The following is an 11,648-nucleotide window of genomic DNA, read 5'->3' as shown; positions in this document are numbered from 1 at the left end:
GCCGGCGCCTCGTGCTCATGGCGGAGCTAGGGGGACGTGGGGGGCCCCCGACGCAACCCTCAGACAGGCAGCCTGAGCGCACGATGCAGCCAGGGGCCAGACCTGTGGGTGACCAGGTGATTCCCAGGCCAGAGGGCCCGCAGGGGGGCTCCTGACGTGGGAGGAGCCGTTCCAAGCTCGGGGACCGGCAGAGAGGGAGTCGCGGAAATGCGGAGAGGGAGCGTCGGTCTTTGTCCGGTGGTTTCGGTGGCGGGATTCGAGCTGTGACGGTCGCTGGTGTTGTTCGCGGAGCCGAGCGCGGGGGTCTCGGGGGGAGGAAATGCCGTCGCTCCAGGCCCCCTGCAGTCAGACGGCGCTTGGGACGGTTCCGGGCGAGAGGCTGTCGGTTACCCTGGAGAAGCCGGGGATTAATCTGAGAATGGGAAGGTGGGTAAGGAACTGGAGACAACAACGGGTCGCACTGAAAGGGGAACGGCCAGGCTGGAGGCAGGCAACTGGCGAAGCTCCTCAGGGATCCCTCTGGGACCAACCTTATTTCGCGTTTTCATTACTGACCTTGGCCCAAAGTGTGGGAATGGGCTAATCAAATTTGCAGATGGCAGAAAGTGGGGAGGCATTGGCGGTGCGGGGGAGGATCGGAGTATTGCACAAGATGAGCTGGACAACCTTGTAAACTGGAGTAACGGAAAGAGGATGAGATTGAACAGGGAAAAGTCCTGCATTTAGGGACTAACAGCAAGAATGTTTTGCTCTAAGCTGGGGCCGTGTCAGTTGGAGGGGCCGAGGAGGAGTCGCTGGGTGTGTCGCTGATCGCAGGCTGACTCTGAGCTGTGAGTGTGATATGGCCGTGAAAAGGGCTAATGCCATCGTGGGGTGCACCAGGCGCAGGATTTCCAGTGGGGACAGGGAGGTGTTCGTACGAGGCCCTGGGGAGACTCATCTGGAACAGTGGGTGCGGTGCTGGGCTCCCATGTGTAAGGAAGATGAATTCAAGCTGGGACGGGCGGAGAAGGGCCACTAGGATGATCCCAGGACTGGAAAACCGACCTTGAGAGGAGACGCGAAGAGCTCGGCTGGTTTAGCCTGACCAGACGCAGGCTGCGGGGAGCTCGGCTCGCTCTCTGTAGATGCATGAGAGGGATGAACGCCACGAGGGGAGAGGACAAAGGGATATAAACTGACCAAGGAGTTTAGGCCTGGGCTGAGGGAAGGTTCGACCCGTCGGAGGAGGGACGTTCTGGAGCAGTGGGGAAAAAACCCCGAACTGGCTTCGGGACTGAGCGTGATGAGCTGATGGCGGGGGTGGTGCGATGGCGTGTGGCCCATCAGCGGCTCCTGGAGCAAAGGTCCCCAAGGGCTGGGGATGGACGCGAGCTGGGGAGGGCTCTGCATTACCCCAGCGAATCCTTTCCCCCGTGGCCAGCTGGTGGGTCTCGCCCACACGCTCAGGGTCCAACTGGTCACCAAGCTTGGGGCTGGGAAGGAATTCTGCCCCGGAGAGATGGCAGAGACCCCGGCGGGTTTTCACCTTCCTCTGCACTGGGGCCCGGGTCACGGGCAGGTTTAAACTCGTGTCCGTGGGGAAGTGTCCGTCACCTGAGTCTGTAACCCGGCGGTTGGGGCCGTCCGTGACTCCGCCGGAGGTCGGGGTCCGGTGCCAGAGCGGGGGGAGGTGCCAGGGGTCAGCCGAGATGGGCGTCTCTGAGTGGCAATTATAACCCAACCCCGGGTCCCCAGAGTGACGTGCCCAGGGCTGCCAGGACGGGTTCGCGTGGCTGCTGGCCGGGCTCCGCTTCAGTTCATTTTCTCTCTCCAGACAGGCGTGAGCCCACGGCTCCGCTCAGAGATTTCTAAGTCATCTGCCAAAACCCAAGAGTTTCCAGGTGCCTGAGCAGGAATCGTGGTTAAAGTTCTGCCCCCCCCCATGAAATGGCCCCGCTGTCAGGGCAGGCAGGGAATCACCCCCCCCACGCGTGGCCCCCTTGCTGTGACTAGAGCCACCCTTGCAGTACACCTTTGGGTGCCCCCAGCCAGCCCCAGAAAGTCTGTCCAAGGGGAACGATCCTGCCCCAGCCTGGGTGTCCCTGCTGCAGCTCCCCCCCGCGAGCCAGTCCGGGGGGCTAAGAGGGGAACACGGAGCCTGCGGTAACCCCGGGGCGACGGGTGCGGAGTGACGCCAGCCATGAGGCCTGGGCCCCGGGGCAGATCAAGGAGTACCGGGCCAGCTGCTCCGCCGCGTGACCTGGTCTCCCTGCACGGGCCCGTACGTTTCACAGGCTTGTCCCCTTCCAGCCTGGGACCCCCTCCCGGGCTCCCACCCCCAGGCTCTCTGGTCCCCCCGTGCAACAGCCCTTCTTGGGGGTCCACTTGCTCTCTCGGGGTTTAAGCCCTGCACCCCACCACCTCCTGGGACCGCACCTCCGAGCCCCCAGCAGCCTGGCTCTGCCGGGGTCCCCTCAGAGTCCCCTCGCTCTGGGCCCCCGGGGCTCCCCCCGCCCCCCGATCTCTAGCTGCAGGGACTCCCAGTCAGCGTCACACAGGAGGGTTATTGAAGGTCTGGACCCAGCCCGGGCAGTTCTCGGGGCCCTGGGGCCTGGCCAGTCTCAGCCCCAGCCAGCTCCCCATGGGCTGCGGCTGCTCCTTGTCCCCAGCCCAACCCCCTAAATCCCCTCCCCCACCAGCCCCTCCTCTGTCCTTTGTCTTCGGTCCCAGATAAACAGGTCACTGGGCCTCTCTCCTCCGTCCTTTGTTCCCCTCTGGCAGCCCATTGTGTCCTTCCCCAGCCAGAACCGTCTGGCTCCCAAGCTGGGCTGGGCCTCCCCGTCACCAATTGCTGGGTCCCCCATCTCCAGGCTGGTGTCCGGGGTCCCGGCTGCTAGGCAAGGTCACACCTGGTCCCCTGCAACAACAACCCCACCCCACCCCCACGTTACCTGCACAGCTGTGACGAAGTGGGACTGTTCTTAATGTCTCCTCTGAACAGTGTGGGGGTGCCTCAGTTTCCCCTAGGCAGTTCTTAAGTATCTAGGGGGTGGGATAAGGGTATATGATCGTTGCAGAGCCCTAGAGGGCAGGTGTGTGCAGGGGTCTGGACACAGAGAATGGCCGACACCCTGTTTCCTGGCCACTGATGGCCTGGGCCCTTCCCCCCTGCAAGGTGAGAGCTAAAGGGTTGGAGAACAAAGGAATCCGGTGACCTCCTGGCCCGGGAAAGGGACAAAGCCCAGAGGAGGGGGGGCTGGAGAGAGTTTCAGTTTGGGGCTGGCTGGGGATGAGGAGTGAAGTGCAGACGGGGTTGTCTGGCTCACTGCCCCCCAAAATGGACCCAGCTGAGGGGTCCTGTTCTCTGCACCTACAAGCTCTGTGTTAGACCATGTTCCTGTCTCCTAATAAACCTTCTGTGTTACTGGCTGGCTGAGAGCCACGTCTGACTGCGGAGTTGGGGGGCAGGACCCTCTGGCTTCCCCAGGACCCCGCCTGAGCGGACTCGCTGTGGGAAGCGCACGGAGGGGCAGAGGAGGCTGAATGCTCCGAGGTCAGACCCAGGAAGGTGGAGCCGGGTGAGCTGTGTGTCCTGCAGACAGGCTGCTCCCAGAGAGGAGACTTCTCCAGAGTCCTGCTGGGCTTCGTGGGGAGCAGTTCCAGAGCATCGCCCGGGGAAGCCGTGACAACAGCACACAGGGAAACTGAGGCACGCACAGCGTTCATGCAAAATACTAAGAAATGCCCCCACTTCGTCACACCCTGCAGTTCAGTTCCTTGAGTGGTGTCAATGGCCAGGGCAGAGCCGAAGGGGGAGCGAGGTAAAGTGGATGCTTCGACTGGGCTGCAGGTGCCAGGCCGTGGCTTGTGGCCCTGCGAGTTGAACTGTCCCTCTGATGAAGTGAGCAGTTCCCTTTCGCGCCATCCCATGGCTGCCTGGCTGGGGGCCCACGTGTGTCGCTGCAGGACTGGTTGGGACTTGCCTTGCTAAGGCTGGAAGGAGTCACCGCAACGTTACGCAGCAGACGCTTATAACCTCACCTAGACAGACTTTGCCAGGGCAGTGATGTTCAGCAGGTTGACGGAGCTAGGAGGATTGACCTGGGGATGGTGCAGGGGAGTTTTACCGGGACTGGCTGCGTTGGTACTGGACGTTGGTGGGATCTCAGGGGGGCTTCGCTGGAGGGACGATACCTGAGCCTGTCACCTGAGCCCAGGAGGGGGCTGGGGCCAGGTGACACCTACTGCCACCTTCTAGGCAGCAGTTCTGCAGAAAAGGACCTAGGGGTTACAGTGGATGAGAAGCTGGATATGAGGCAGCAGTGTGCCCTTGTTGCCAAGAAGGCCAATGGCATTTTGGGATGTATAAGTAGGGGCATAGCGAGCAGATCGAGGGACGTGATCGTTCCCCTCTATTCGACATTGGTGAGGCCTCATCTGGAGTACTGTGTCCAGTTTTGGGCCCCACACTACAAGAAGGATGTGGATAAATTGGAGAGAGTCCAGCGAAGGGCAACAAAAATGATTAGGGGTCTAGAACACATGACTTATGAGGAGAGGCTGAGGGAACTGGGATTGTTTAGCCTGCAGAAGAGAAGAAGGAGGGGGGATTTGATAGCTGCTTTCAACTACCTGAAAGGGGGTTCCAAAGAGGATGGCTCTAGACTGTTCTCAATGGTAGCAGATGACAGAACGAGGAGTAATGGTCTCAAGTTGCAGTGGGGGAGGTTTAGATTGGATATTAGGAAAAACTTTTTCACTAAGAGGGTGGTGAAACACTGGAATGCGTTACCTAGGGAGGTGGTAGAATCTCCTTCCTTAGAGGTTTTTAAGGTCAGGCTTGACAAAGCCCTGGCTGGGATGATTTAACTGGGAATTGGTCCTGCTTCGAGCAGGGGGTTGGACTAGATGACCTTCTGGGGTCCCTTCCAACCCTGATATTCTATCATTCTATGCCCTGGGAAACTGGACAAAGTCTGGAGGAGACAGAGACTGTGGCTGGGGGAGATCGCTGGAGGGGGTTTCAGCTTGGAGCTGGCTGGGGAAATGGAGAAAGGCCCAGCACTGGGGTCTGGGCTCCCCACTCCCCAAGATGGACCTGACTGAGGGGTCCTGTTGTCTGTACCTACAAGCTCTGTTTTGGGCTGTGTTCCTGTCGTCTAATAAACCTTCTGTTTTACTGGCTGGCGGAGAGTCACGGTGAATCCCAGGAAGAGGGGTGCAGGGCGCTGACTCCCCCACGCTCCGTGACAACTGCTGGCAGAGGTGGGATCTACTGCACCCCGCGGATTGTGCTTCCTGCAGTAAGTGACTGGAGAGCAGTAACACGAAGGGGGATTGACGAGGATCAGGTGTGCTGATGGCTCAGAGAGGAGCAGTTTCGGGGGGTGGTTAACCCCTGGGAGTGTGTGACCAGCGAGAAGGACTGTGCAGTAATGGGGTCCCCCTGGGGACTGTGGTGAGCAGTCTCAGGGGTGGAGGAGTCTGCGGCTTGGCCCTGGGAGAGAGAAGGACTGTTGCAGGAACGGGGTGCCCCTGGTGAGCGATTCCAGGGGCGGAGAAGTTTGTTGCCCCCTGGAGAGAGGTGGTGACCTGGAGAAGGGCTGGCACATGAGGGGTTCTTCCTGGAAACCGTGGGGAGCTGAGAGCGCACAGGCCTGCGAGTCCACAGCCACTTGGGACAGCAGGAAGATGTATAACCATCACCTTATGAGGGACCTGGTCGGCCATGCAGGCAGAGGGGCCTGCGCATAGGGAGGTCCACCAAAGAACAGCTGATTGCACAGCTGGAGGAGGAGGATCCCTAGGAGGAGCTGGTCCCTGTCTGTCCTGGCTGGGATGCCAAGGGCACTCCGAGGCCCCTCCTCCCTATGCCTGGGGAGGGGCTGGAAGGAGCCCAGTGAATACCAGGGGGCACCGTGACCCCCACAGCCAGCAGGGGATCCTCACAGCGGAGAGTGACGGGGGACCCAGGACTGCAAGGAGCTTTGATAAGTGCCTCCTGGCCCAGCGGAAGGAGGGGGAGGACATAGATAGCTTCCTGACGGCCTTTGAGAATGCCTGTGAGATGCACAGGGTTGACCCTGCAGACAGGCTCCGGTTTCTCACCCCCTTACTGGACCCCAAAGCCGTGGAGGTGTACAGCCGAATGACAGGGGCAGAGGCAGGGGACTATGAACTGTTCAAACAGGGCCCGCTCTGCGAGTTTGGGCCGACTCTGTGATGTACCGGAAAAGGTTCCGGAGTCAGCGTAAAACCCCTGAGGTCACGTATCTGGACTGATCCTCCGCATGGAGGGTTATGTCCACAAGTGGGTGAATGGGGCCCAGATGAAGGAGGACCTGGTTAAACTGATCGTACTGGAGCAACTGTATGAACAGTGTCCACCCGACCTGAGGCTGTGGTTGGGGACAAAAAGCCAGAGAACCCCAGACTCCATGACAAGCAGATTACAAGTTTTCAAATGACAGGTTTCAGAGTAACAGCCATGTTAGTCTGTATTCGCAAAAAGAAAAGGAGGACTTGTGGCACCTTAGAGACTAACAAATTTATTTGAGCATAAGCTTTCGTGAGCTACAGCTCACTTCATCGGATGCATACTGTGGAAAATACAGAAGATCTTTTTATACACACAAAGCATGAAAAAATGGGTGTTTATCACTACAAAAGGTTTTCTCTCTCCCCACCCCACTGCTGGTAATAGCTTATCTAAAGTGATCACTCTCCTTACAATGTGTATGATAATCAAGGGGGGCCATTTCCAGCACAAATCCAGCGTTTAACAAGAACGTGGGGGGGGGGGAGGAAAAAACAAGGGGAAATAGGTTACCTTGCATAATGACTTAGCCACTCCCAGTCTCTATTCAAGCCTAAGTTAATTGTATCCAATTTGCAAATTAATTCCAATTCAGCAGTCTCTCGCTGGAGTCTGGATTTGAAGTTTTTTTGTTATAATATCACAACTTTCATGTCTGTAATCGCATGACCAGAGAGATTGAAGTGTTCTCCGACTGGTTTTTGAATGTTATAATTCTTGACATCTGATTTGTGTCCATTTATTCTTTTACGTAGAGACTGTCCAGTTTGACCAAGGTACATGGCAGAGGGGCATTGCTGGCACATGATGGCATATATCACATTGGTGGATGTGCAGGTGAACGAGCCTCTGATCGTGTGGCTGATGTGATTAGGCCCTGTGATGGTGTCCCCGAATAGATACGTGGGCACAGTTGGCAACGGGCTTTGTTGCAAGGATAGGTTCCTGGGTTAGTGGTTCTGTTGTGTGGTATGTGGTTGTTGGTGAGTATTTGCTTCAGGTTGGGGGGCTGTCTGTAGGCAAGGACTGGCTTGTCTCCCAAGATTTGTGAGAGTGTTGGGTCATCCTTCAGGATAGGTTGTAGATCCTTGATGATGCGTTGGAGAGGTTTTAGTTGGGGGCTGAAGGTGACGGCTAGTGGCGTTCTGTTATTTTCTTTGTTGGGCCTGTCCTGTAGTAGGTGACTTCTGGGTACTCTTCTGGCTCTGTCAATCTGTTTCTTCACTTCAGCAGGTGGGTATTATAGTTGTAAGAATGCTTGACAGAGATCTTGTAGGTGTTTGTCTGAGGGGTTGGAGCAAACGCGGTTGTATCGCAGAGCTTGGCTGTAGACGATGGATCGTGTGGTGTGGTCTGGGTGAAAGCTGGAGGCATGTAGGTAGGAATAGCGGTCAGTAGGTTTCCGGTATAGGGTGGTGTTTATGTGACCCACTGTAGTATCCAGGAAGTGGATCTCTTGTGTGGACTGGACCAGGCTGAGGTTGATGGTGGGATGGAAATTGTTGAAATCATGGTGGAATTCCTCAAGGGCTTCTTTTCCATGGGTCCAGATGATGAAGATGTCATCAATATAGCGCAAGTAGAGTAGGGGCATTAGGGGACGAGAGCTGAGGAAGTGTTGTTCTAAGTCAGCCATAAAAATGTTGGCATACTGTGGGGCCATGCGGGTACCCATAGCAGTGCCGCTGATCTGAAGGTATACATTGTCCCCAAATGTAAAATAGTTATGGGTAAGGACAAAGTCACAAAGTTCAGCCACCAGGTTAGCCGTGACATTATCGGGGATAGTGTTCCTGACGGCTTGTAGTCCATCTTTGTGTGGAATGTTGGTGTAGAGGGCTTCTACATCCAGAGTGGCCAGGATGGTGTTATCAGGAAGATCACCGATGGATTGAAGTTTCCTCAGGAAGTCAGTGGTGTCTCGAAGGCAGCTGGGAGTGCTGGTAGCGTAGGGCCTGAGGAGGGAGTCTACATAGCCAGACAATCCTGCTATCAGGGTGCCAATGCCTGAGATGATGGGGCGCCCAGGATTTCCAGGTTTATGGATCTTGGGTAGTAGATAGAATATCCCAGGTTGGGGTTCCAGGGATATGTCTGTGCGGATTTGATCTTGTGCTTTTTCAGGGAGTTTCTTGAGCAAATGCTGTAGTTTCTTTTGATAACTCTCAGTGGGATCATAGGGTAATGGCTTGTAGAAACTCGTGTTGGAGAGCTGCCGAGCAGCCTCTTGTTCATATTCCGACCTATTCATGATGACAACAGCACCTCCTTTGTCAGCCTTTTTGATTATGATGTCAGAGTTGTTTCTGAGGCTGTGGATGGCATTGTGTTCTGCACGGCTGAGGTTATGGGGCAAGTGATGCTGCTTTTCCACAATTTCAGCCCGTGCACGTCGGCGGAAGCACTCTATGTAGAAGTCCAGTTTGCTGTCTCGACCTTCAGGAGGAGTCCACCTAGAATCCTTCTTTCTGTAGTGTTGGTAGGGAGACCTCTGTGGATTAGTATGTTGTTCAGAGGTATTTTGGAAATATTCCTTGAGTCGGAGACGTCGAAAATAGGATTCTAGGTCACCACAGAACTGTATCATGTTCGTGGGGGTGGAGGGGCAGAAGGAGAGGCCCCGAGATAGGACAGCTGCTTCTGCTGGGCTGAGAGTATAGTTGGATAGGTTAACAATATTGCTAGGTGGGTTAAGGGAACCACTGTTGTGGCCCCTTGTGGCATGTAGTAGTTTAGAAAGTTTAGTGTCCTTTTTCTTTTGTAGAGAAGCAAAGTGTGTGTTGTAAATGGCTTGTCTAGTTTTAGTAAAATCCAGCCAGGAGGACGTTTGTGTGGAAGGTTGGTTTTTTATGAGAGGATCCAGTTCTGAGAGCTCATTCTTTGTCTTTCCCTGTTTGCTGTAGAGGATGTTGATCAGGTGATTCCGCAGTTTCTTTGAGAGCGTGTGGCACAAGCTGTCAGCATAGTCTGTGTGGTATGTAGATTGTAATGGATTTTTTACCTTCGGTCCTTTTGGTACGATGTCCATCTGTTTGAATTTGGAGAGGAAGGTGATGTCTGTCTGTATCTGTACGAGTTTTTTCATGCAGTTGATAGATTTCCAGTCCATATGGCTAAATGCAGTGCCTTGCATAATGACAGGTTTCAGAGTAACAGCCGTGTTAGTCTGTATTCGCAAAAAGAAAAGGAGTACTAGTGGCACCTTAGAGATTAACCAATTTATTTGAGCATGAGCTTTCGTGAGCTACAGCTCACTTCATCGGATGCATACCGTGGAATGATACGTCTGTCACGGACTCCGAGGTCATGCCCACTCTTGGTCCCGTGCAGTCCGTGGGGGGAACCCCATTCAGCGCGACAGCCCTTCTTGGGGGTCCACCTTCTCCCAGGGGTTAAGCCCCTCCACCTCCTGGAGCCGCACCTCTCGGAGCCTTAGCACACAGTTTCTTGCTGTGGGCCTGTCATGGAGTGTGGGGGAGTCAGGGCCCTGCCCCCCACTTCCTGCGATTCACCCAGACTCTCCGCTAGCCAGTAACACAGAAGGTTTATCAGACGACAGGAACAATCCCGAACAGAGCTTGTCGGTACAGGAAACAGGACCCCTCAGTCAGGTCCATCTTGGGGGTCAGGGAGCCCAGACCCCAGTTCTGGGCCTCCCCCCGTCTCCCCAGCCAGCTCCAAACTCAGACCCGCTCCAGCCGTCTCACCCAGCCACCACCCCCCCCGCCCCCGGGCTCCTCCTCCAGCCTTTGTCCAGTTTCACCGGGCAGAAGGTGTCACCTGGACCCAACCCCGCTCCTGGGCTCAGGTTACAGGCTCAGGTATCATCCCTCCAGTGAAGTCTCTCCCTGAGATCCCATCCCCGTGCAGACAGTCCCAGTAAAACTCCCTGCAACATCCCCAGGTCAATCTTCCCCGCTCCCTGCTGCATCACAGAGCCCCCTCAGGGAGTCCCCTCGCTCTGGATGCCCGGGGCTCCCACTCCCAGAGGGAATAATGCCCCCTGTTCTCTGAGCGACTCGCAGCCAGCGTAACTGTGATGAAGTGGGACGGTTCTTAATGTTTCCTCTGAATACTGTAGGAGTGCCTCAGTTTCCCCTAGGCAGTTCTTAAGTATCTAGGGGGTGGGATAAGGGGGTGTAATTGTTGCAGAGCAAAGGGCCAGGGTCGACACTCTGTCTCCTGGCAACTGATGGCCTGGGCCCTTCTCCCCTGCAAGGTGAGAGCTGAAGGGCTGGAGAACAAAGGAATCCGGTGACCTCCTGGCCCGGGAAAGGGACAAAGCCCAGAGGAGGAGGGGCTGGGGGGAGTTTTGTTTGGGGCTCGCTGGGGACATGGAGTGAAGGGCAGACGGGGTTGTCTGGCTCACTGCCCCCCAAAATGGACCCAGCTGAGGGGTCCTGTTCTCTGCACCTACAAGCTCTGTGTTAGACCATGTTCCTGTCGTCTAATAAATCTTCTGTTTTACTGGCTGGCTGAGAGTCACGTATGACTGCGGAGTTGGGGGGCAGGACCCTCTGGCCCCCCCAGGACCCCGCCTGGGAGGACTGGCTGTGGGAAGCGCAGGGAGGGGCAGAGGAGGCTGAATGCTCCGAGGTCAGACCCAGGAAGGTGGAGCCGGGTGAGCTGTGTGTCCTGCAGACAGGCTGCTCCCCGAGAGGAGACTTCCCCAGAGTCCTGCCTGGCTTCATGGGGAGCAGGTCCAGAGCATCGCCCGGGGACCCCGGGATAGTAACACAGGAGGGGTTAGTGAGCGTCTGAACACAGCACAGGAAACTCTCCAGCCTCAGCCTGGCCTCCCCCATCCCAGCCCAGTCTCCGCTGCATCCAGGGGGACTCTGCCTGCCCCCTCCCCCTAGCCCCGAGCCCCCCTGCTTCCCTGCTGGGCATCTGCTATCACCGGCCCCAAGCCCCCCCTCTGTCCATTGTCTCCTCTCCCGGTAAACAGGTTGCCTGGGCCCCCTCTCCCCTCTTCTGTCCTCTGGCCGCTCTGGCTGGACCCGGCTGCTCTGGTCACCGGGGTCCCCGCAGCCCCTTGTCCTCCCACTGGCCGAACTGGCTGCGACTCCCGAGCTGGACTCCGGGTCCCCAGGTCCCCAGGCGCTGGGGTCTCCATTCTCCAGGCCATTGGCCGGCGCCCCAAGTTCCCTCGCTGGCCCTGTGTCCCCACAAACTCCCTCTCCCCTCCCCTCGTTAAACCCGCAGCACCCAGGGAAACTGAGTCCCACCCCCTCTGCATGCAAACTGCTGGGAAAACAAGGAAAAAACGTGATAAATCCCCCACTTCTTCATGACGTCACAAGGCAGATTTTGTACCAAATTTTCCACGGGCTTGTCAACGTGACAGCCC

The sequence above is a fragment of the Eretmochelys imbricata genome, chromosome 24 (genome assembly GCF_965152235.1).
Source record: "Eretmochelys imbricata isolate rEreImb1 chromosome 24, rEreImb1.hap1, whole genome shotgun sequence".
NCBI classification, from domain to species: Eukaryota; Metazoa; Chordata; order Testudines; family Cheloniidae; genus Eretmochelys; species Eretmochelys imbricata.
This window is presented reverse-complemented; position numbering follows the sequence as displayed.